We start from the raw sequence: 27,659 nt of genomic DNA on the forward strand, positions 1-27,659 counted from the left end.
CACCACTATGGTTCAGCCTCCCTAGTATTTACCTTTGGAGGCTGCCACAAGAGCTCATCTAGCATGGGCAACATGTAAAACACAATATTTTAATAAATAATATCTTAATATACTGGTAAAATAGTAGTAACATAATGAGAAAGTACTATGGTAAAAGCAGAGGAATAAGGAGGTTGGAGTCAGATATAGGGAGGCTTGACAAGGAGAAGCAAGAGAGAAGGCAGTGGGGCCAAGAAAGAATAAGAAAGAACAGTTTCCTCTCTCATCCTATTATTTTGTAGACTGGAATTGTCTATAACACAGCCTATATTTTTTTCATAATAAAAGGTCTCCCTTTAGACAGAGGTCTATTTCAGGACTCTGCTCCAGAAGGCAGTGCTCTCACCACTGCTTCCTCTGCATAAACCCCCATGGAGAAGGGTTTAACTTGGTTCACTCTGAGCCAGTCACTTTCTGAAAATACCCCATCATTCTTATCAAGGCGTCTACACACTGACAAGCTCCACATAGCCCCACCACATGAATATGACTCCAATTTTACAGAAGAGAAAACCAATCCAGGAGTTATTGTTTGGTGTACAATAAAAGGCACAGAGGTTACAACAGTGAAGTTTTCAATCCAGGCCACCTGGTGAGAAATAGCATGATTTTTAACTCTTTTCTAAAGCTGCTATAGCTGATCATGTCTCAATAATGTATTAAGCAAATAACTGAGGTTAGAAAGAAAAAAAAGAGTTACGTTTTTTGAAGCATTTTCTAACGAACTAATGAAATGTGTTCATGCAGGAAAAGAGACCAAAGAGACCAAAGGGCAGACCAGTGAATTCTACAACCCCGGTGAGAAAACCAAAGTTCTTGGGAGAGAAGGAACATGATTCCAGTAGGTTTAGTCCTTTGCGGAAAATTGAGAGGTGCTCCTCAGCCAGAGATATTATGATAGATGGCTAAATAGATAGAAGATAGATGGGTAGTTCACAAATAAGGGGATTAAAAGAAAGTAAGTGATTTTGTTAAATATAAATTAAAGGTATTTTGTTTATAATAACATTTGTTTATGGTGAAATATACCTCTTGACAAGCAAATGATGTATTGTGGGGAAGTAAGTAAGGGCTATACAGTTTGTTTGATTACAAGTGCCAGAAATATAGGAGTAAATGAGCAAGGTATTTAATTTTACAAATTACATTAATGTTTTTTATTACATGAAGCCATTACTTAATAAACATCTTAGTATACTAAAGAGAAGCTATTTCCTTCAAACACTAAAATAAATGTGCTAACATATAAACATGGCTCAAATGCTTTCTAAATTTATGAGATTAAGACCTTGTATAAGTTCAATAAGGAAAATTTTTACTATACATTGATACAAAATTTTACAGTGATAGTTTATAGCGATATTTAAATCAATAAAAACAGCCATGTACAAATGTATTGCATTAAGTAAACTTTACATATTTCATCATTATTTAATCAACTCGGAGTTCCCTAAAGGTGTGAGAATAAACTAAAGACACTCATCTTGATGCTTTTTCTAATATTCCTAAGTTGTGTCTTATATGATGTCTTGAAACAGTGATGGATGCCTAACAAAACAGCCCCCCTACACACACACACATGCCTGCATGTGGCTAGTAGGATTCCAAGATGAAACAAGTATGAAAAATACTATCTTTGTTATCCCCTTCTTGATATGTACAATAAGCATTATCAATTTAAAAACTCAGAGAAGTCCTACAGTAGAAGTTCTTTAGTGTAACTTTGTTTAGACTATTAATTACCAAATTATTTTGAACACAGATGGTTTGCCATGAGTATGTATTTACATTGTGTATACTATTATTGCTTTTGGAAGACAGTTGGTGAAACAAAAGTGTATTTGTATACTCCAGAAGTTTAAGCTTCAACAAATATAGTTAAAAATTCTTATGAATGTATTTTTTGGAATTCTAAAATTTTATGGAGAGACAATTTATAATTGATGGATTTTATAGCATAGGCTCCCTGAGAATATTCAAGTTTTCATACTAAATTAGTTGACCAACTTCTAAAGAAACTTTGTTTAGTAATAGGTAAATACACACATAGCAGTAACTGCACAGAAAATAATTGCATCAGATCTTAATGGCGATTGAAATTTTTATTTACTGATTCAATTAGTAATTCCCATAGTTACTTAAGTACAAAGTTCTAATCTGTCTTTATTTAAAGTCATTGTCTCTGCTTTTCATCAATTGCCTGTCTATGTGTGAAATTGGTAATTAAAAGGAGGTCACATAAATATGCTTCAGTCTATTGACAGTCATTTGAATTTACAAATAGAAATTGTTGGAAGAAGAAGTTTAGCATGGATAAAAAATTAATCATGTCACAATTGAATAAAAATGCTACCAGTTTAGAATTTTCTGGTGAATAAGTTTTTTTTTTCTTTTCTCAAATCCCTACACTAAACCAATAAAAATTTTTATTTCAGGTTTTGCTCTACTTAACATTTGGTATACTGGATTTCCCTTAATAGAAAGGACATAAAAACAGAATTTATTGCCCTTGGCTTATTTTTTTCTCCAGAGAAATAGCCTCTAGAGGCTATTTCACAAACAGAAAAGTAAAGACATATTCCAGCAGGGTGTTCAAATCCAAAATACTGAGACATACAAATATGACAATGAGAAATAGGGAAAAATGCAAGTGCCTGCCCATTTTACTAACTTCTACATGATAAATTCTCTCGAGAGAAATTTCAGGCCCAGGAGGACTTAGTTTTGAAATGTACAATTAAAGGTATTCGTAAAGAATATCTCAATTGCAATCAGTTTGCCAGATCTAGAGTGTTTACTTGAGATTTGCCAAAATATGAGACTAGTATGTTCTCTGTTTTTAACATATGCTGAAGAAAAAAAATCACCATGAATCAAAAATAGTGGGACATTTATCAGGGCAAAGTGTTCATTATTTCTAATATTTCCTTTCATTTATGTATTCTAAAAGTGTAACTTTAATAATTGTTTATGTTTAAAAATAGAGCATTTCTATTCAGATTAACATTTCTCAAGACAAGCAAAAGAAATTCAATTTAACAAAATGCCAGTGAATCTGAGAGAAGAGTTGTCTAGCATCTGTAATCTTAGTGAAATAAGAGGAAAATAAAAGTATCACACCTAACAAGTTTAAAATACAAAAAGTAGATTTGTTGATTTAAAATTCCAAGAAAAAGTGTTGGGAGTCAGATGAGTATGGCAGTTAGGATGCTCTGACTGAAAGTAACAGAAAACCACCGTTTCAATGGCCTTATTTAGTTCTTATTTGAAAAGTTACTAATTCACTAATTCAGAAGCTCAGAAAATAACAGGAAAGGACAACTTCAGAATTGGTTATTCCAGTGACACGAAAAGAAAATGAACGACTTAGTTTTTTTCCATATCTCTGCTCTCCCCCCAATCCCCACACTTACTGACTTGGCTCTTTGGCTTACCCAGAGTTCCAGACATCATATCCAGACATGGCAACAATGACCACCAGCAAAAGAGATTAATGCTTTTTGTCTGTTGATTTTAAAAAGTGAAGAATATTTTTCAAATGTTTCCCCGACATATATTTCTTCTCATATAATTGGTTAGAACTACAACTATTCCCATACTTTAAGATTATTGGTTGGTAGAATGGAACCTCCATGACTAGCTTAGACAAATCAGAATTTACTTCCTGCTACCAGGGATGGCTCGAATTCTGAGTGCAAAGAAGAACAGAAACCTGAACAAAGTTGAGACTTTTTGGGAAGAGGTCAGGTGGTGAAGCGCAATGCTGCAGACAGTGAATTTTCACAGGCCACCTCAAGTGCAGGTTATAATACAACCTGCTGTTTTTAAACAATATAAGTAATTTTCTTAGAATATTTGCATTATAACTACAAAGATAATTATCTAGATAAAATAAATACAATGATTAACTGCTTTTATTATTTTATTAGAAAAGCATTTAATGGTTTCATACTAGTCACCAGGGACTCTGCTAGAAACTAGGAATAAAATGTTATTTTTATTCTGGTTAGTGTAGATGTTAAAGGTATCATTAAAAAAATGACTTTGCATGCTCACTTCAGCAGCATATTTACTAAAACTGTAATGATACAGAGACAATTAGCATGGCCCCTGCATAAGGATGACAAGAAAAAGAAAAAAAAACACCCAAAACTTTACTACACACTCTAAATTATTTGCTTATAGTTTGTAGTCTATTAAAAATTAATTTTAAAAACTTACCTCATAAAGAGACTATTGCTTTTCCTTGACCTGATATAGAGGAACAATTAATGCAGAGGATTCCTATAAAGAGGACATAATGTGTAATGTTGGGGGCAATGTCACCAAATTGAGCTCTTCAATATCTAAAACAGGAAATATCATTGGAATGTTTTTATGAAATATGTTTCAACTTGGCCTGTGGCATAAAGGCAAATGGCAATTCTCTCTCTCTCTCTCTCTCTTTCTTTCTCTCTCTCTCTCTCTCACACACACACACACACACACACACACCCCTAAAAAGGGCAAAACAACCCGTGGTTCATTTAAGGGCCTACTTAAACTTCAAAATTCTTTCCATAGCTGAACAGAGGGCTTTCTAGAAATAAGATATCTCTCATAAAGTAATTCTGGGCCTGTTCTTCCATATAAGACATAACACAATAATTGTAATCCAGAACACTGTTAAGCAGATGAATCCATTGTAAGAAAAATAAAAAATCTCAGTAATCTATACAATATCTATGTAACATGATTCTCTATCGAATCAAATTATGTACTCCTAACTTATTAAATTTTGATGTCTTATACTGAATATTTGGATATAAGCACATTAATTGATAGGTTTCTGCAGAAGTGATTTTGAGTTTTGGAGGAGTGGATAAAAGTATTTTTAAGAATTGAGCTTATTTTTAGTATAAACATATAGTATACATGTTAATATCAGCCCTGACAGACCAAGAAAAAATAACTTGTACATAAAAAAATGTTTTCCAAGATTATTAAAATAAGCATAAACAACTCAGAATACAGTTTGGCCTATTTGTAGTTTGTAGTAACAATGAATGCATTATAATTTTAAAGTATAATTACCATAAGGAAATTGTATAGACATGCCACTTAAGATATTATACCCGGGCCGGGTGGTGGCTCACGCCTGTAATCCCAGCACTTTGGGAGGCCGAGGCGGGTGGATCACAAGGTAAAGAGATCGAGACCATCCTGGTCAACACGGTGAAACCCCATCTCTACTAAAAATACAAAAAATTAGCTTGGCATGGTGGTGCATGCCTGTAATCCCAGCTACTCAGGAGGCTGAGGCAGGAGAATTGCCTGAACCTCCAGGAGGCAGAGGTTGCGGTGAGCCGAGATCACGCCATTGCACTCCAGCCTGGGGGTAAAGAGAGCAAAACTCCGTCTCAAAAAAAAAAAAGATATTATCCCCTGAATTCCAGATAAAATATTATTGCTACTAAGACACAGAAGAAAAGGTTAAAGTTATGCACAGAGTACCCTATATATTTTATAATTGTTGTTTGCTTTTAAAAGAAATAGTTGGAAAAAAAGCAAAAACTGATAAAAATATAAACACATAATTGTACATAGAAGAGGAAAAGTGAGGTAAAAAGAATACTTTAATATCTCTGCCAACTTTGTAAAAGTATCTAGTATATTACTTTACCGAATTAAAAAGATATATAATTGAATAATATGTTTTGCAGTTGATTATATTAATATTTAATACACTAACATTTATAGTATTGAAGTAAAGAGGAATAAAATTGACTGTCTTTATATGATTTAGAGCCACTAAAGTGTCAAATAATAAGAATGTATTTAAAACAGATTTTTTATTAGTTTTAATCTTGAAAGTAGCTATGAACTGTGCCTTGGAGCATTTAACAATATTTAATCTGTGAAAACATGGCAAATGGTAAATCCCTGCATAGCTTGGAAGGAAACATATGCTCTACAAGAGATAAGTGTAAATATGTATATTCTGAGTAGTTTTTCATTTTTAATTCTAAGTTCTTTGGAGTAAATTGAATTTTTGAATTTTAAGCATTTTGTTCAGCTTAATGCAGTAAATTCTCATGCTTCCACAATTATTACTTTTTATAAGGATTTTTGTGACAAAAGAACATAAATTCTTATCATATTAAATTACCTTATGAATTAAAAGTAAAATAAAATAAATGCATATTTTAAATTATACTTTCAGTTCTGGGATACATGCATAGAACCTGCAGGTTTGTTACTTAGATACAATGTATACTAAGCTATTATACATTATCAATTAAAGTAAATTATTATGGTTTGTTTGGGATGGTCTAACAGACACAAAATTCACCTTGTAAGATCCTGGCGGAGTAACCCTCAAAGAAATAAACATGCCATGGTGGTTTGCTGCACTCATCAACCTATCATCTACATTAGGTATTTCTCCTAATGCTATTCCTCTCCTAGCCCTCAACCCCCCAACAGGACCCAGTGTGTGATATTCCCCTCCCTGTGTCCATGCGTTCTCATTGTTCAACTCCCATTTATGATGAGAACATGCAGTGTTTGGGTGTTTGGTTTTCTGTTCCTGAGTTAGTTTGCTGAGAATGATGGTTTCCAACTTCATCCATGTCCCTGCAAAGGACATGAACTCATCCTTTTTTATGGCTGCATAGTATTCCATGGTGTGTGCCACATTTTCTTTACCCAGTCTATCATTGATGGGCATTTGGGTTGTTTCCAAGTCTTTACTACTGTGAATAGTGCTGCAATAAACATATGTGTGCAAAAAAATGCATTTATTTTATTTTATTTTTAAATCAAATTAAATTTAATTTTAAGTTCTGGGATATATGTGCAGGATGTGCAGGTTTGTCACATAGGTAAACCACACATGCATTTTTAATGAGACACAGTTGAATGAGAACAGGGTGGTGCTGGCCTTTGGATTCCAGTTCAGCTCTGACTGTGAGAACTTGGAAAGTCCTGTCAGCTCCTGGATGAGTTTCCTCATCTGTCAAAGGATAGGGAGGTGCCCTCTGATTCTCCTATCATCTTTTATTATGTGTAGCCTTATTTTGCTCAGCTATACGATGGAGATAATAATGCCTTGCTCCTTTTCCTGCCCCAGTTTTCTCCTAACAACTCCTGAGACAGATGTTAAGATTTATGTAGGTAGATGTGGGGCTTTCAGTGCTGTCTTTGGGCACACCTTTCCCTGTTCCTAGGACCTATCCTCCCTTCCCTTTCCAACACATAAACTCAGTATCAGTAATGCCAACTCTCAGGCAATTAATTGTAAATAAAGGGTATGTTTCAATAAAATAAAATTACCTTATGATGAATTATAAACTTTTGTTGCTTCACTGCTTCCTTTCACATCAGCTTTTTTAAAAGGAACTGTTTGCTCCATATCAGTCTGGTTTATACTAAGCTATTATACATTAATGTTTGCTATATAAATTGAAATATGGTATCTTCTTCAATGCACGGATACTCTATCTTGCACGTTTTGATAATATCACAATATGAGTACACTACTGATGATTCAATTTGTATTAAGAGATTGCTGTCTCTCTGAGTATTTTCTAACAGATCTTTCAGACATATTTAAAAACGATAATTTACATAGTTCTCTCCATAAACATCTTGTTAGACTATACTGAAAAATTTTGTACTTTTAAATATGAATTTTTTGTTCTCTCTTGAGAAATCTGAGTGGCAGCTATTCACTGCTGAAACCAGGTCATCAGTATCAGCCTACAATTTGTCAGAAAATATGTTTAAAAGTTAATATAGGAGTATGGTGTGAATCTATTAATAATAAATGACACTACTGACAATTTCAAATTTAGGAGTTTTCCCCCATGAGTGTAAAATAGTAAATAAATAAACATTTTGTAGGAAAAAGGACATTTCTGTTGCCATTCTTTTGTGCATATATATTAAGTTTAGCATGCTGAAGAACAATTCTGTTGACCTTTTTCAACTTCACCTAAACATAAACTTTCTTATCAATTCTTTTAAACAGCGTATTTATAAGTTTTTTTCAGATTGTATTGGATTCACACATCTAATCTGGAGATTAAAATATAATAACTGCAGCACAAAGTCACCTCGAGTTTTGTATGGAAAAAAATTCTATGATATTTCTACTCAGATAACTGAGGTGATATAAAATAGAGACTAAGTTGTAATGATTACCTCACCCTCTACCTCCTGGTGCTTATGTTTTGGTAAACTTTATACATTTTATCTAGTTTCCCTCACCTAAGTTCCATGCATTCTTGGGCATATAAGGTAAATCATACCACACACTCACTAGATTGATGGAAAAAAAAACTTTCCATAAGATGGGAAATTTCAAATACTCCAGGTCAAGAAAAGATATATAACTTTCTATCACCATCTTCATTTATCTGATGACCCATAATGGAATATTGGCTAAAGTAAATTATTATGGTTTGTTTGGGATGGTCTAACAGACACAAAATTCACCTTGTAAGATCCTGGTGGAGGAACCCTCAAAGAAATAAATAGCAATTCATGAGAGATTTCAAGAGCTGAGTGAGGTTTGTGCAACTTGGATGGAAGAGGACATATTTTAAAACTCCATGGACAGGAAAAACAACACATTTCTAATTATAAATGTGAATTTTTAATTAAGTTGCTTCTTTCTCAGATATTCTAAGAGATTAAAGAATACCATGCTTAAAAATTAATGTGTTTAATAATTCTCAAGGACACATCTAGACCAACTGACATAGAAATAAAATCAACAATTATCTACTTGGCCTGATCATTCAATCAAGACTATAATGGTTAATTTTTTGTGTCAGCAGACTGGGATAAGGGATGCCCAGACAGCTGGTAAAATACAATTTCAGTGTATGTCTGTGAGAGGTATTTCCTGGACAAATTAGTAGACTGAGCAACAAGATCCACCTTTACCAGATGTGGGTGGGCACCATCCAATCTGTAGTGGAATCTGATCAGTTAAGGCAGAGGAAGTGCAAGCTCCTCTGAATCAGTCGACTGAGCAAACAAGATCCATCTTTACCAGATGAGGGTGGGCACCATCCAATCTGTAGTGGAATCTGATCAGTTAAGGCAGAGGAAGTGCAAGTTCCTCTGAATCAGTCGACTGAGCAAACAAGATCCATCTTTACCAGATGAGGGTGGGCACCATCCAATCTGTAGTGGAATCTGATCAGTTAAGGCAGAGGAAGTGCAAGCTCTTTCTTGCTGAGCTGGGACTTAATATTTTCTCCAGTCCTTGGGTATAAAAGCTTCTTGTTCTTGAGCCTTTGGACTTAAACTGAATTAACTGAATTACAACATTAGCTCTCCTGGATCTCCAGCTTGCAGACAACATATCATGAGTAACCTTATATGACCTATAGTCATATGAGCCAATTCCCAACATAACCCTCCTCTTATATATCTAGATATTCCTATTGGTTCTGTTTCTCTGGACAACCCTGACAAAGACAAGGGGACATAATTCCAGCATGAAGAAATTGCACAGCTAGGTTTTGGAATCCTACTGCAAGACTGTTATTCCCCCTGAACTTCATTCTCCCTAGAAGATGATTTGGCAAGTGTCTTCTGTTATTTGAGAATGTTTTCTGAAAGGAGGTTGAAATAACATCAGCTTGTGAGATGCCACAAGTTACTTCAGCCTAGAAAATCTACCTTGGTCCTGAGCACTGTCTCTCTCCTCACTCTAAGTAATGATAGGATAACTTTGTTTGTTACCTGGGAGTTAGCCATCCTGAGAAACTCCTCAGTCTAGGCAAACATATCTGCCTATTACTCTGGTCTATATGCCAAGATTTACCCCAGCATTTCTTTTTTCTTTTCTTTTCTTTTGAGAAAAGAATCTCACTCTTAGTCACCAAGACTAGAGTGCAGTGGCACCATCTTGGAGAGATGAATCTCACTCTTAGTCACCTAGACTAGAATGCAGTGGTGCCATCTTGGAGCCTCTGCTCACTGCCTCCTAGACTTCACAGGCTCAAGCAATCCTCCCACCTCAGCCTCCTGGGTAGCTGGGACTACTGGTGCATGCTACCATGTATGGCTAATTTTTGTGTTTTTTTTTTTTCAGTAGAGACAGGGTTTCACTGTATTGCCCAGGCTCTTCGCACACTACTGGGCTCAAGTGATCCACCTGCCTTGGCATCCCACAGTGTTGGAATGACAGCCATGAGCCACTGCATCCAGCCTAGCCCAGCATTTCTGTCTTCCATACCTCAGGACCTAAATGCTCAAGTGGCATTTCATACTCAAAAATCCATAATTTGTTTTAATAATAATAGCGAACAGATATTTAACATGTACTCTAAGCCAGGCACTCTTCTTAGCACTTTTATAATATTAACTATTTTAATACCTAGAGCTGTAAATCAAACAATTCTGTGAATACTTACCCTCTTTCAAAGATGAGAAAAAGAGGTACAGGGGAAAAAAAATAACTTGCGTAAAGTTGCACAGCTAGGAAATAGCAGCATAAGAATCTAAATCTGGCTCCAAAACACTCAGATTTTGCCAACACCCGGTACTGTTTTCGTATTAACAACAATAAACTTTTCTTTCAGGGTTTAATAATAATAATAAATATCCCAGTTGCTTAGACTGAAAATCTCAGATTATTTTTTTACTGCTTCCTTTACTTGTTTATTTATGTATGTGCATGAATATTTACTTGCATTTGGGGTGTTCAGGTAGTTATTGTTTGCCTTTTGTTGTGAGTTTGTTTTGCATTTACACTTTTTCTCTATCGAGCATTTGCTCTTGCTTAGGTAAAGTAAGGATTAGGCTCTGTTTTCCCCTTGATATGCTTCTGCAAATAATCCCAATACAAGTTTTGAAAATATGTCCTCCATTTACTTAAAGTACAACCTTTACCATAAATTAAAGATCTAGTAATTTCCAATTAATTTTCTTGTGTTTTCCAGCTATTTACATTTATGTCTATTACAAATAATAGTACATTTTCCTTCTCTTTTGAAAGTATCTGACATTGTCTTGCCTAATTTCACTGTCATCCAAACTCAAAATATAATAAGTACTGTGACAATGAAAATCCTTGTTTGGTTTCCAATTTTAATAAGACTTTTAAATTTTATCATTGTTTTATTCTATAATTTTAATTTTACTTAGATTTTTAAAAATAAGTAGTGTGTGGTGAATTTCATTAAATGTTTTTTTCGGCACTATGAAGATGATCAGTTTTCACTTATCAATATGGGAGATTTTATTGATGTCTTTGCTAACACCAAACAATGGGGGCATTAGTAGAACCACACTATTTGGTCGTGTTGTGTGTTTCTTTTAATAAGCAACTTGATTCTATCTGTAAATATTTTATTTTACCTTAGTATTAATACCATCAATATTTATAACACAAAATGTTTTGTAGTTGTCTTTTGAAGGAATATATTTATAAGCTTTTAATACCAATTTTAGAGTACACTTTGTAAAATATGTTTGGAAGCTTTCTTTCTTTAGGTTATGAAACAATTTAAACCTTTTCAATTCAACATGTGGTTTGTTAACTAACAGCATCAGCATCACTTGGGAGCTTGATAGAATCGTACATGCCACCCAAATCAATGGAATCAGAATCTGTATTTTAATAACATCTCCAGATGATTTGTAAGTTTGAGAATACTGGTATTAATAATATAAGAATTTCATGTTTTTGGAGGCTTAGTGGAATTCACCTGAGAAAAATGCCCTAGTGCTCTGTATGTGAGCATATTTGCAGAGAGCAAAGGGCAGCTGTTTGACAACTTTTCTCATTTTTTAATCAAAAAGTTGAGCTGTTTATTTAACCAAAGTCAACTTGCCTAATGTATAGAAAAAGACAAATCAAGAAATGCATAAATTTAATCAAAGTACTTTTTTTTACTTATTTTTATGTCATGTAACTGTTTGATTTTTTAAAAATATAAATTGTGTGCATTTGGGCTTCCCCCCTTTATTCTACATTATGTTAGTTACCGCTCTACTTTTCTTTTCAAGGAAGCAAACTTGTAGCTGTTGGTTTTAGTTTGACGGCATTCTCAATCACCAGTTTTGGTGTACCTGTTAATTTCTTCTTTCATTTCCTTACCTTTCATGAATCTTTTCCTAGTTTAAGACACAACATTTAATTTATGAATTCCTAAATTTCTTCTCTGTTTGCATTTTCCTTTCTGCACCGACTCCACTACTAAAAGCTCTAAATAAAAATATACTATTTTAATTTATGGCTAATACTAGAAATTACCATTAATTCCTAGCAATCCTTTAATTTCTGATTTCCTCCTTGATCTAATTTGTGAAATACAAAACAAATTTCTTATTTTAAATTGATTTGGTTGGATTTTGAGTTTTTTCATCTGAGTTATTATCCCTAGTTTTCTTGCACATTTGTCACAGAAAATGGTCGCCCTTCCTAGAATTTAAGAAAGTGCCCCTAAGGCACTAATATTTGACCAATGTTTCATGGAAACTTGATGTTTTATTTTAAGATGTAGCTTAATATGTTTATTAAGTTTATTTTAAAATATTATTTATATTCTTAATTTTTTTGTTTACTTTGTCTTGGATTGAGAGAAGTGAGAAAAAACATTTAAGGATACAAATATATTTTAGGACAGATTTTTCTTTCTTTTCTTTTTTTAATTATACTTTTTTAAGTTCTGGGGTATATGTTCAGATCGTGCAGGATTGTTACATAGGTATACACATGCCATGGTGGTTTACTGCATCCATTCCCCCATCACCTACATTAGATATTTCTCCTAGATTTTTTTATTTTCACTTTTGGTTCCTGAAAGATTCCTTTATAAAATTTTTTTTTTTTTTGAGAAAGAGTTTCGCTCGTTTTACCCAGGCTGGAGTGCAATGGCGCAATCTCGGCTCACGTGACCTCCGCCTCCTGGGTTCAGGCAATTCTCCTGCCTCAACCTCCCTAGTAGCTGGGATTACAGGCACGTGTCACCATGCCCAGCTAATTTTTTGTATTTTTAGTAGAGACAGGGTTTTACCGTGTTGACCAGGATGGTCTCGATCTCTTGACCTCGTGATCCACCCGCCTCGGCCTCCCAAAGTGCTGGGATTACAGGCGTGAGCCACCGTGCCTGGCCTCCTTTCTAGATTTTTAATCTGTGTTATTTGGTATAGAAATATTCATGCTAAAGAGATTCATTTGGAATTTCATTTTTTAATCATTATAAAATTTTCCTTTTTAGTTAAAATTTTTGCTGTAAATTCAACCTGTATATATTATTATAGCCAAATCACTGCTTTTTTATTCTTAATTTTTGGCATTTGCTTCATTACTTTTTAGCTATAGTTTTACCCAGAGATTTAAATACCAATTTGTTTAAGAATTATTTAAGTATAGTTTATGTATTCTATCAGATATATTTTCTGATACTTTTTATTTGATAAAAATTTATAACAGGTATGATTACTGATATAATCATTTTTTTCTTAATTCACTATTTTATGTTAGATTTTGTGTTTTAAATATTTCCTGCTTCTATCATTTACTATATCAACCATTTGTTTGGCTTTAGTTTATATATATTTTGCTTCTCATCTTTTGACAGCTTATTTCAGTATTTTTATGTTCTTATGAAAAACTTCATATTGCAATAATACATTTAAACTTCTATGCTTCCTCTTTTTAATACTTACAGTAAAGAAAATAGTGTATATATTTTCTTCTACTTGTCTTTCTTTTATGCTTTCACCTCCTGATTTTTTTTATTTTGTAATTTTCTTACAGTTTATAACTATTGTATTATTTTCTGTTATCTAAACTGTTTCTATCTTTTGGACAACATTATGTATTTAACTGATTTTAGAACTGCTTCATTTGTGAACTCTTTTTTTTGGATGTGTTTCTCAGTTAGATTTATATTATTCACTCTGTTACATAAAAGGAGTTTGGAGTGGCATAGTGTTTTAATTTTTATATGTTTGGGAATGTTTACTCTTGCTTTTTAACTTGAAGAATAATCTTAGTTTAGAGTTTAATATCTTGACATATTTATGGGCTCTATATCACTCTCATCCACCACTGAATTTTGGAGTACATAAGTCTGAGATTAGTCTGATTTTTGCCTCTTTCATATATAATTCAGTATTTTACCAGAATGTCCTAAGGATTCTAATATTTGAAAGACTGGATCCTTCAAAGACACATCTCAATACTGATAATTCTGTATCAACTCTTCTTAGGACACAACATGCCTTTTAAATTTGCTTATAATATTTTATTTCAGAAAAATTCTTTTCTTATAAGTTTGATTTTATTTCAATCTGTTTTATTTTTACAGAAACATGTTAGCCACACATTGTAGAGATCTGTTTTCAATTCATATCAATTATTTAACTCTGTGACCATTTTAGCTTGTCATTGTCATTTCATTTTGATTTATCAGGCTTGTGTTTCCTGACTCTTAGAGTTTCCTACTGGGTTTACTCTAACTTTATTGCCTTCCTTTCAGTAATCTTTTATTCTCCCCTCAATTCCTACATTTGGTCTTCCATGTGTACTTAGTACAAACTATACTGTATTTGACATCTCTACTTTGGCTTTAATAACTGTTCTTCCCCCTTTTATTGTTATTATTATCACTGGGAATAAAAAGTAGAGAAGAAAAATATTTATTCCACCAATCCTAACTATAGTGTACCTATTACTTCAAATAAATTCCGCATTTATCTGGTATCAAAATGTTAAAATTAAAAAGATGTTAAAAAATAGGAAGGGAATTCTACTTTCACTGATGATAGAGTACCTTTTATTAGACTAACTCCCTCACCAAGAGCAACTATGAAAGTGGACAAGAGAAGAGAAGAGAAGACACTCAGAAGAGACCTCTTCGAAGATATCTGGAGAGGAAAGAGCCAAGAATTAAGGAGATGAGATTCTGGAGAAAAGAGAAATGCACTGAGGAATGACAGACTTCCACTACCACTATTTTCCTTTTGGCTATTTGCTAATCCCAGCACAAGGAAAGAATGTCAAGTAGGAAGTGTATAGAGCCTACAAAAATGCCATGCTATGGAGAATACAAACAGTGGAATTCAGGGCTTGCAAAGCAGTTAGGAATTTGAGGGGACAGGTGCCAGATAGTTTTTCTCCAGTTGAATGTGTCGTGAATAATAAGTTCCTCTTCAAATCTTCAAACTTTCCTGTGCTTTCTGGTTCTTTCTTGTTCTATAAACTGCCCGTCCTGCCCTTGCCATGTCCAGACATGCCTTGTACTTGTTCTGTAAACAGTCATTCTCACCTTAGCAGCTGACAGACTTTCCCTTCCTGCCTAATTAGCCATATTCAATTTCAAACACTAGCCAATTGGGTCAGCTTACACTGTGCAGTCCAACTCCAGCCATTGGGGAAAGGGTACAGAAAAGGAACTACATTAGTATAAAAACCCCTGCTCTACCCTACTGGGTGTGCTGCAATTGCATCAGACACAGGCAGCATCCTTCTGTGGAAGTAAATTTGCCTTGCTGAGAAATCTTTTGTTTGAGTGCTCATTTTCTTGGCAACTCTGAGTTCTTATTTCCAACAGACATCTCAAAAGTATGAAGTTGGACCTCTTTTCTAACTTATTCAAAAATCTTACTTTCTTTTATATCCTCCAGCTTCTCAAATACTTCTCAAACTTCCTTTCAACTGGTCACAACATCTTCGTAGTTGCCTCATTAACTAATGTGTTTAATAAAATTGTTGATGTATATTCATCTTCATAATAGCAATTATATTAAAAATTATATTTTAATATATTTAATATATTGCAAAGATATAAAAGAAAATGAAATCTACAATAATGTCCTCATACTCAACAAAAGAAAAAAACATCACCAGTATATTTTGAATTTTCTTGTGTTCTCTTCTTATCCTTCATCACACTCTCCTCAGCTCCCTCCATACCCTAACTAATAGATTGATTTTGACATTGATGCTTTTCTTAAATTTCTTTAGTACATATTTCTATAAAGTAATTATATTCATACAATGAGATATATGTGATATATGTAATACATGTGTACATGTTCATATATAACATAGTTTGCAAGCTTTTATAACTTACATATTTGTATAACTTACATCCTTGTATTCTTCTTCACCTTGCTTTTCCTACTCAGTGTTATATTTGAGAGATGTATCCATATTGACAGATGTAGCTCCAGTTTATTCACTTTAACTACTGTATAATAATTCATTGTATAAAATACTACTTTTAGATAAAAGCTTTTATGAATGTTTAGGTAGCTCAGATTTATTCTTACACATTTTTCCCTTTCTGTTTTTGTAAGACACTCCCTGAAATACATTACTAGGAGTAAAATTTGGGGTCATAGGAACTTCACTAGCTATTTCCACATTGATCTCCCAAGTGGCTTTACCATTTATTCTTGCATACCAAAACTTGGTACTGACATTTTTAAGATTGTTGCCTTTCAGAGGAATGACAAATTATATCTCACCGTTTCTTTCTTTATTTTATTCTCTTTATTATAAGTGACATTTACTAACTTCTATTAATTAAACAGACTGATTTCTTCTGTAAATTGCTAGTGATGTAGGATTTTTTGCTCCTTAGCTCAGCTAAATCCAGGTTCTCGTCTCATGACTAAAATGAATTAGATACACGGACACATTCAGGCATGAGGAGGGCAAAATGTATTTAGTGAAAAGGGAGCTCTCAGCAGAGAGGGGTCCTATCAGCAGGCTCCAACCTCACAGATTGAATACCAGGCCACCACAAAGGAGCTGAAGAGGGTATCCTTCCTTGCATAACGTGTGGATTCCTAGTGGCTCCATCCCATATCCACAGTGTATGTGGGCCTCCAGTCCATTGCAGACATGCTAAGGCAAGACCCTGTGAGGGTTTCCTTACCTGCAAAAACACATCTGGTGCAAATACTATTGCGGGGGAGTCAGAGATTTTCCAGGGACCCTTACTTATCTGCCTAGGTATTTGTCTTCCCCCTATCTCTATCACTAGTATGTGAATGTTGCTCTTTTTTTTCTTATCATATGCCTACATAATATGGAAGTTTTTGTATTTTACATCACTAAACATTGGTAAATTACAGGTGTTGCAAATAGTTTCGTGATCTATAGTCAATCATTTTATGTTTCATGGTATTATTTTGGTGAAAGAAGTTTTGCATTATGATTCTAAGCATATATATCAATCTTTTCTCTTATGGTTTTTGCTCTTTGTGTCTTGTTAAATAGATCCATGTCTACTCTTAGGTTATATTAATACATTTCTATAGTCCTCTATACATTTTTAAATATTATTGAGCTTTGCATGAATTCTTTCAGCAATTCACTTTTTTATAGAATGGGAGTTAGAGACTCTATTTTAATTTTTTTCCTTTGGATAACCAATTGTCCTAATAAATTTATTGAAGAGTACACTCTTTTTACAACAATCAATGGTGCAGCCTCTGACATAATTCGAGTTGCCATAAATGTTCAGTTTTGGTCCTGAATTCTCATTTGTGTTCTATTGATCTCATTATTCATTACTGCACTGATTTCACACTGCTTTAGAAATTGTCATCTAGCTTCTTTCTGAAAAGTTTAAAATGATCATATTTATTTCCCCTTTAATAATTCATTTATCAAATAATAAGCACCTGCTATATGCCTGGAAATATTCTTGGTGCTAGAGAGAATTAATAATAACTAAGGCAAATTGGCTTTATAAAGCTTACATTTTGTGGAATTATCAGATGATTAACAAACACATGCATAATGCAATGTTAGTGATTGGCAATATATAGAAATATAAACTGAATGAGAAGACAACAATGGGCTATCTTAAGTCAAGTCAACAACAAAAGTACTCTCTTTAGAGGGAATGTTTGACTTGAAAACAGTGAAAGGAAGAAATAAACTATGTAGTAAGAATATTTGGGGCAAAAGGAAACAAGTGCAAAGGCTCTGAGATAAAAATGCATGTCTTTGAGAAGCAGAAGAAAGGATGGTTTCACTAGAATGGAGTAAAGAAGGAGGAAAGGGAGAAAATAAGGCCAGGAAATGTTATACATAGGGCTTTGAAGGTTATAGTTGGAATTTTGGATTATCTTAAGTGTCTTAGGAAGACTTCTAAGTAAGAATCTGATAGAATCATTTATGCATGTCAGTAACATTGCTTAGGATGCTGCATGAACTGTTATTAGGAAGGCAAATATAGAAGCAGACTTGGAAGCAATTTAAACGATCTGGGCAAAGATGATTTGGATTAAATTGGGATGGTAGCAATGGAAGTGGAGGTAAATGATTTCATTTACTATATACAGCTACAGTTGGTCCTCTGTGCCTGCTGTTTCTGCAACTGTGGATTCAACCACAAATAGAAAATGTTAACATATGTGTGTGTGTATAAAATATAACAATAAAATAATACTACATTTAACAAGTAATACAGTACAACAAAAATTTACATTTTATTAGGTATTGTAAGTAACCTAGAGACTGTTTAAATTATACAGAAGGATCCACTGTAGGTTACATGCAAATATTATGCCACTTTATATGAGACACTTGAGCATCTGCAGATTTTTTGATATGGAACGGTTCTGGAACCAATTCCCTGCAGATACTGAGGGACAACTGTATTCAAATGAAATATATATGGCATCTAAGAAATTGTGAAATATGTAAGTATAACTGAAAAACAGTTGTTAGCATTTCCTGTGCAATGGTGAGGTTCATTTGTGACCTAATAAAGACTGGAAAAGAAGTATGTTGGGAGAGAGAAGAAAAAAAAAATAAGTTTTTGTTTTTGGAATGGATAGGTTTGCCAAGTGTACTAGAAATTCAGGTGGAGACATTGAGTAAGCAGTTGAATATATGAGTTGAAGATCTGAAGAGACGCTGAGGCCAGTGGTATAAATTGGATATGACCACCTAGCTTTGAGGAGTTTAAAGCACAGAAGAAAAATGCACTGGAGTCTTACAGAATTCCAGCGTTTAAGGGTAGGAAGATGACACATACCTATCAAAGGAGGGTGTGGGATTCAATAGTCAAAGGAAGGCCACACCGAGTACAAAAATGGATTCACACTACTCAAAGTAATCAGAAATGGCGCAAACACATGGAAAAACGTTTCATGCTCATGGATAGGAAGAATCAATATCATTAAATTGGCCATACTGCCTAAAGCAATTTATAGATTCAATGCTATGCCTATTAAACTACCATTGACATTCTTCATAAAACTAGAAAAAAATTATTTTAAAATTCATACAGAATCAAAAAAGAGTCCAAATAGCCAAGGCAATTCTAAGCAAAAATAACAAAGCTGAAGGCATGGTGCTATCCCAATTCAAACCCTACTACTGGGCTACAGTAACCTAAATAACATGATACTATTACAAAAACAGACACATAGACCAGTGTAGTAGTATACAGAACCCAGAAATAAGTTCCCACATCTACAGTTATCTGATCTTTGGCAAACCTGACAAAAAAACAAGCAATATGGAAAGGATTCCCTATTCAATAAATAGTGCTGGGATAATTGGCTGGCCATATGCAGAAGATTAAAACTGGGCCCCTTCTTTACACCATATACAAAAATTAACTCAATATGGATTAAAGACTTAAATGTAAAGCCCAAAACTATGAAAACTCTGGAAGACAATATGGGCATTACCATTCAGAACATAGGTACAAACAAAGATTTCATGACGAAGATGCCAAAAGTGCTTGCAACCAAAGAAAATTGGCAAATAATATTTAATTAAACTATAAAGATTTTCTTCACAGCTAAAGAAACTATGATTAAAGGAAACAGACAACCTACAGAATGGAGACACGTTTTGTAAACTATGCATCTGACAAAGGTCTAATATCCTGCATCTACAAGGAACTTAAACCATTTGCAAGAAAAAAATTGAACAACCCCATAAAAAAGTGGTAAAAGGACATGAAAAGACACTTTTCAAAAGAATACATGCATGTAGCCAACAATTATATAAAAAAAAGTTCATCACTGATTAGAGAAATGCAAATCAAAACCGCAATGAGATACCATCTCACACCAGTGAGAATGGCTACTATTAAAAAGCCAAAGGAAAAAAAAACAGGTGCTTGTGAGGTTGTGGAGCAAATATGAATGCTTAGACACTGTTGGTGGGAATGTAAATTAGTTCAACCATGTGGGAAACAGTGTGGTGATTCCTCAAAGACCTAAAGGCAAAAATACTATTTGAACTGGCAATCTTATTACTGGGTGCATACCCAAAAGAAAATAAGTCATTCTATTATAAAGACAAAGGTACATGTTATCCTCATTCCAACACTATTTTTAATAGCAAAGACATGGAATCAACCTTAATGCCCATCAGTGATAGACTAGATAAAGAAAATGTAGTACATATACATCGTGGAATACTATGCACCCATAAAAAGAATGAGATCATGTACTTTGCAGGGACATGGATGGAGCTGAAGTACATTATCCTTATCAAATTAATACAGGAACAGAAAACCAAATACCATATGTTTTCACTTTTAAGTGGGAGCTAAATTATGAGAACATATGGACACATAGAGGGGAACAACAGACAATGGAACATACTGGAAGATGGAGTCTGGGAGGAGGAAAATGATCAGGACATACAACTAATGGGTAATCTTAATACCTGGGTGATGAAATGATCTATACAACAAAACCTCATGACACAAATATGCCTATGTAACAAATCTGCACATGTACCATTGAACATAAAAGTTAAAAATAAATTGATTTACAGAGGAGGCAGTAAATACACAGTGTCAGAAACACTTGTAAATTTCACCATGAATATCTTAGATGAAGATAAAATTTACTATCATTGACAGCAGAAATAAGTGGCATGAAGTAAAGATAGAAATATATCAAGCAGGAAATCTACTAGGTATTTTTAAAGAAAGTATTCATTTAGAAGACTCCCTGAAAAACATAGCATTCCAACCTTGAGAACTGGAATATTAGCCAGATCTACAATTTTCTGTGTAAGTTAATATAAGGTCCGTGTTTTAACAGACAAGTATAATTAATCTTTTTATGTTAAGAGAAAGAATTGTTGTATAGAAGATGCTAAACTAAAGATTATAAACTATTCAAATACTATCTCTATTGTTCCATAAAGTTCACACTCCTTGGTTTTGTTGTTGTTTGTGCATGCATGCATATATATATATATATATATATATATATATATATATATATATATATATACTTTTTAAAATTGCATTTTAGGTTCTGGGGTACAGGTGAAGAACATGCAAGATTGTTGCACTGGTTCATACATGGCAATGTGGTTTGCTGCCTTCATCGCCATCACCTATATCTGGCATTTCTCCCTATGTTATCCCTCCCCAACTCCCACCCCCCACTGTCCCTCCTCTAGTTCCCCACTATAGACCCCAGTGTGTGATGCTCCTTTCCCTGTGTCCATGTGTTCTCATTGTTCAACACCCACCTATGAGTGAGAACATGTGGTGTTTAATTTTCTGTTCTTCTGTCAGTTTGCTGAGAATTATGGTTTCCTGGTTCATCCATGCCCCTACAAAAGACATGAACTCATTGTTTTTTTATGGCTGCATAGTATTCCACAGTGTATATGTGCCACATTTTCCCTGTCCACTCTATCATCGTTGGGCATTTGGGTTGGTTCCAAGTCTTTGCTATTGTGAACAGTGCTGCAATGAATATTCATGTGCATGTGTCCTTATAATAGAACAATTTATAATCTTTTGGATATATACCCAGTAATGGGATTGCTGGTTCAAATGGAATTTCTATTTCTATGTCCTTGAGGAAGCGCCACACTGTCTTCCACAATGGTTGAACTAATTTACACTCCCACCAATGGTGTAAAAGTGTTCATATTTCTCCACATCCTCTCCAACATCTGCTGTCTCCAGATTTTTTTTATGATCGCCATTCTAACTGGCGTGAGAATGGTATCTCAATGTAGTTTTGATTTGCATTTCTCTAATGACCAGTGATGATGAACATTTTTTCATAAGTTTGTTGGCCTCATATATGTCTTTTGTAAAGTGTCTGTTCATAACCTTTGCCCACTTTTGAATGGGCTTGTTTGCTTTTTTTCTTGTAAATCTGTTTTAGTTCTTTGTAGATTCTGTATATTAGTCCTTTGTCAGATGGGTAGATTGCAAAAATTTTTTCCCACTCTGTTGGTTGCCAGTTCACTCTAATGATTGTTTCTTTTGCTGTGCAGAAGCTCTGGAATTTAATTAGATCCCATTTGTCTATTTTGGCTTGCTTTTGGTGTTTTAGTCATGAAGTCCTTGCCTATGCCTATGTCCTTAATGGTTTTGAATAGGCTTTCTTCTAGGATTTTTATGGTGTTAGGTCTTATGTTTAAGTCTTTAATCCATTGGAGTTAACTTTACGAAGGTGTCAGAAAGGAGTCCAGCTTCTGCTTTCTGCACATGGCTAGCCAGTTTTCCCAACACTATTTATTAAACAGGGAATCCTTTCCCTGTTGCTTGTTGTTGTGAGGTTTGTCAAAGATCAGATGGTTGTAGATGTGTGGTGTTGCCTCTGAGGCCTCTGTTCTGTTCCATTGGTCTGTATCTCTGTTTTGGTACCAGTACCATGCTGTTTTGATTGCTGTAGCCTTGTAGTATAGTTTGAAGTCAGGTAGCTTGATGCTTCCAGCTTTGTTCTTTTATTTAGAATTGACTTGGCTATGTGGGCTCTCTTTTGGGTCCATATGAAGTTTAAGGTGGTTTTTTCCAGTTCTGTGAAGAAGGTCATTGGTAGCTTAATGGGGATAGCATTGAATCTGTAAATTACTTTGGGCAGTATGGCCATTTTCATGATAATGATTCTTCATTAGTTTTTTAGCCAAGATGATCTGGTTCCTTTCAACTTCTACAGCCTCATTTAAATTTCCTTTTTCCTTTACATCTTCTATTCTGCATCCAAGCCATAGTGATTTTTAAAAATTAATTGTAATTCCACCAAAACAGTATGTGTTCTATTTCCTTTTGTACATTCTTCCCTTTCTGAAATTATTTCATAATTTTGCTTTGATAATTTAACAATTCCCCCAAAATGTACATGACATGACATAATGTAAATCCTGTTTACATATCAACTACTCAGTTATGTTTCTACTTACTTCCAATATCTTTTAGTATAATTTTATTACTTCTTTTTCTATATAATTTCTATGCTCTTAGAGAAGTAAAATTCATAAAGTCCCATAGGCAAAAGGTGGCAGAGTTAGGAGGTCTGTCTGGATTCAAATTTCATGCTCTTTCCATTATAGGATGTGATTTAATCCACTTAATTAATATCCATCCCCTACTTTGCAAATTCTTCATGTTGTGCTCTGATGTTGCTTCTAGACCAACAGAAGCCATTTTATTCAGAAATAAAAATAACAGCTATTCTACCCCTTCCTTCTTTAATGAGGATGAACAGCTACAAGTGTGAAACTTCTGAAGGCCTAGATAACTTTGTCAAGTCCTTGTCACATAAAAAAGAAAACTATTAGGAAATAAATCACAATTTAGAGCTGGTTCTTGAATAATGTTATTTTATCAATGTGGTTTGGTTACAATAGTGATGAGAAAAAATATTGATTCTCAGCCAGGGCCACAGTCTATGGGGAAGATCCACATTTTTCCCACATCTGCTGAGGTTATCTTCAAGCATTCTGGTTTCCTCCCAAATCCCAGAGCTGTGCATGTTAGGCTCATTGGTGTGTTTACACTGTCCTAGTATGAGTGAATGTGGATGTGCATGAGTGCCATGCCGAGAATGGCATCCAGTCCAGCATGTTTTCCTGCCCTGATCCTTGAGCTGCTGAGATAGGCCTCAGCCACCCACAACCCTGAACTGGCATAATTGAGTAACTTTATTTCAATTGCTAATATAATTAATATTAAAAATTTTCTGCATCTTTATTTTTGTGACCAGAAGTATGCTGAAGGAAATTATTATTATTATTATTATTTTGAAACAGGGTCTTACCCTGTCACCTGGGCTTAAGTGCAGTGGCTTGATCTGGGACCACTGTAGCCTCAGACTCCTGGACTCAAAAAATCCACCCACCTAGGCTTCCCAATGTGCTGGGATTAGAGGTGTAAGTCACTGCTCCTGGCCAAAAATAAAATATTGCTTGTATCAATTCGCCTATGGTAAAATTGGTTTCACTATAGGTTACTTTTACTTAAAGTCACCTTTTCCAAGAACCTTTCAACAATGTTAACTAAAGAGTTACTATATTAGGTAAGGTCTTCCTAGAAAGCACAATAACTGTCTATCTTTGAGAAGTTACATATACTTTAAATAAATTAACTTTCATACGAAGAAAATAAAAGAAATATTTAATTAAATAAACTAGTTTATTCCACACTACAAAAACAGGGGTCAGGAAATAAGCTCATAACTGATTTCAGGAAATTTGATAAAAATGAAAACAATATAGAAGACATGATATAAATAAATGATATCAAACCTAATCTCATTAGTGAAGGTTTGTCATATAGAGCTCTAACTTATTAGGTTGGTGTCACTGAAAGTAATGACAAAAACCACAATTACATTTGCACCAACCTAATGTTATAGACAACAGCATCAATTTTAGGAAACCATCAGTTCCAGAGATCTTATTCTGCAGGAATGTTATAGACTTGATCAGTCCTCACAACCGTTACCTTTCACACCTTTGATGACATAATTTTCAATTTAATTTATAAGTATTTTTATCGATATTTTAATTTTTATTCAGATATTAATAATGTAGTCTTTTTACTATTCCATTTTTAATATAGTTTTTAATAGCACAGTTATCTTGGCAGGTTGTTAATAGTTGGCTACAGTGAGTAACCACTTTAATTTGAATCACTAGTAAAGAAAGCTGCATTAGTAGCATTCAACTAACAGATTATGCTCGTAGTTTGTGATTTATATTTGGTGTTCTGATTCAAGGGCTAATGTAAAGGTAATGTTAAGGAAGTAAGACAAATCAGCTGCTAGTTTATTTTTAAGTGAAAGGCTCAATAGCTCCAGGAATTGCTCATTTATTCAAATAACTGTGTACATTGCTGATATCTGTTTCTTTTAATTTTATGAAGCCATTAATAAATAAGGAGCAAAGATACCAATTGTTTATTACTAGATGCATTTACTGCCAGGAAATGCATACTGAATTTGAGGTACATGAATGGGGATTTTTAATTTTTATTCATAAAATCTGAAGGAGTCATTTTTGTTAAAAGAATAAGCCTGTAATCTAAATGTATATAAAAAATTTGATTGATGATAGTTGTAGTCAATGGATCTTAAGGATGACCAAAGCAGCAAACTGGATAAAGAGGCAAGATCCATCAGTGTGCTGTATACAGGAGACCCATCTCATGTGCAAAGACAACACAGGCTCAAAATAAAGGGATGAAGGAATATTTACCAAGCAAATGGAAAGCTAAAATGAGCTGGTTTGCAATCATAGTCTCTGATAAAACAGACTTTAAACAAACAAAGATCAAAAACCACAAAGCAGGACATTACATAATGGTAAAGGGATCAATGCAACAAGAAGAGCTAACTATTATAAATATATATGCAGCCAATACAGAATGACCGAGATTCATATGGATTCATAAAACAAGTTATTGGAGACCTACAAAGAGACTTAGACACCCACACAATAATAGTGGGAGACCAATACTCCACTGTCAATATTAGACAGATCAACAAGTCAGAAGATTAACAAGGATATTCAGGACTTGAACTGCGCTCTGGACCAAGTGGACCTAATAGACATCTACAACACCCTCGACCCTAAATCAACAGAGTATATATTCTTCTCAGCAGCACATAGCACTTATTCTAAAATTGGCCACATAATTAGAAGTAAAACACTCCTCAGCAAATGCAAAAGAACTGAAATAATAACAGTCTCAGATCACAGTGCAATCAAATTAGAACTCAAGATTAAGAAACTCACTCAAAACCTCACAACTACATGGAAATTGAACAAACGGCTTTTGAAGAAACACTGGGTAAATAACAAAATTAAGGCAGAAATAAAGTTCATTGCAATCAATGAGAACAAAGAGACAACGTACCAGAATCTCTGGGACACAATTAGGCAGTGTTAAGAGGGAAATTTATAGCAATAAATGCTGGAAAGATCTGAAACCGACACCCTAACATCACAACTAACAGAACTAGAGAAGCAAGAGCAAAAAAAATTCAAAAGCTAACAGAAGATAAGAAATAACCATGATCAGATCAGAACTCAAGGAGATAGAGACATTAAAAAAACTTCAAAAAATCTATGAATGCAGGAGCTGGTTTTTTGAAAAGGTTAACAAAACAGATCACTAACTATATATTATTTACATATATATATTACATATATATCTATAATAATATATACATAATATATGTATGTATTTTGTATATATGTATATACATCCCATACTGTATGATATATATATAGTATACATATTATATATATAGTATAAAATATACATATATATACATATATATCTAATAAAAAATACTAAAATCATTATAAATTATTGCTAAATTAGATATAAATCTGATGAATATCCTACAGGGTGATAAACCATACTTTTGGTGCTGTCTTCTTTACAGAGCAGAAATCATTTTTGTCTGTGCAGGACAGACATTATATCTCTGTTGGACAAAAATATTAACATTTTACCAATTTTCTACAAGCTAACATCTGAATTTACAGTTGTAAAATGTGCAAATCAATAACAAGTCAGGATTCTAGTCACCTTAGATGGGCTAGTTAGGCAATGCCTTACATGAAAACAAATTATGCAATCATATTTTGCCTTCCAAGTTTTGGAAAACCTTTTTCTGAACAAAGATCATCCCAATTTACAGTCCTCACTGGTCATATGTGAAAGTGCCTTTTCGGCCCCTCATGATTATTACTATTACCTCTTTTAAAAATGTTTGCCAATTTCATAGATAAAAATGAAATCTCATAATTTTTAGTATTAATGTGACTGAAAAATTCTCTCTTAGTCTTATTGAATATTTATTGCTCTTCTTTTTTTAAAAAAATCTATTAATATCATTTGTTCATTGTTCTAGTGGTGTATTTGTATTAGTCTTTTCCTTCTTGATTCATGTTTTTTGATCTATTCCTACCAAGTTTTTTCTTAAATTATACATTAATTTATATTTTCTTCTGTTTTTATTTCCTTGGCATTTTTATCTTTTCATTTACTTTTTCCTCTTTCATCTCATTTTTTTAAAATGAATTTTTAGAGCAGTTTGAGGTTTGCAGAAAAATTGAACAGAAAGTATAGAATTCCCATATACCCTTTTCCTGCCCCACCCACAGACACAGTTTTCCCTATTATTAACATCCTGCATTAGTGTGGCATATCTGTTAGAATTGATGAGCCAATACTGATACATTATTATCAACTAAACTCACATTAGGGTTCGCATTACATGTGCAATAATTTTTTTAATATAGAAATAATAGCTGATTTTATTATTATCAATTCCAAACAAGTCTTTAAATCAACTAAATGTATTTAATTCAGTATAAGGTTACAGTTACTTTCACATTTGTCTACAACCACAGT

General features: G+C 33.7%; 1 non-coding gene across 1 annotated transcript; it reads left to right on the plus strand.

The window, feature by feature from the left end:
• The first annotated feature begins 4,087 nt into the window (after positions 1-4,087).
• Positions 4,088-4,194, plus strand: LOC118144593 (U6 spliceosomal RNA). The gene has a single exon (XR_004729361.3). It is a non-coding gene; the product is annotated as a U6 spliceosomal RNA (small nuclear RNA).
• The last annotated feature ends 23,465 nt before the right edge of the window (positions 4,195-27,659 follow it).

This window comes from Callithrix jacchus, chromosome 9 (genome assembly GCF_049354715.1).
Source record: "Callithrix jacchus isolate 240 chromosome 9, calJac240_pri, whole genome shotgun sequence".
Lineage (NCBI taxonomy): Eukaryota > Metazoa > Chordata > Mammalia > Primates > Cebidae > Callithrix > Callithrix jacchus.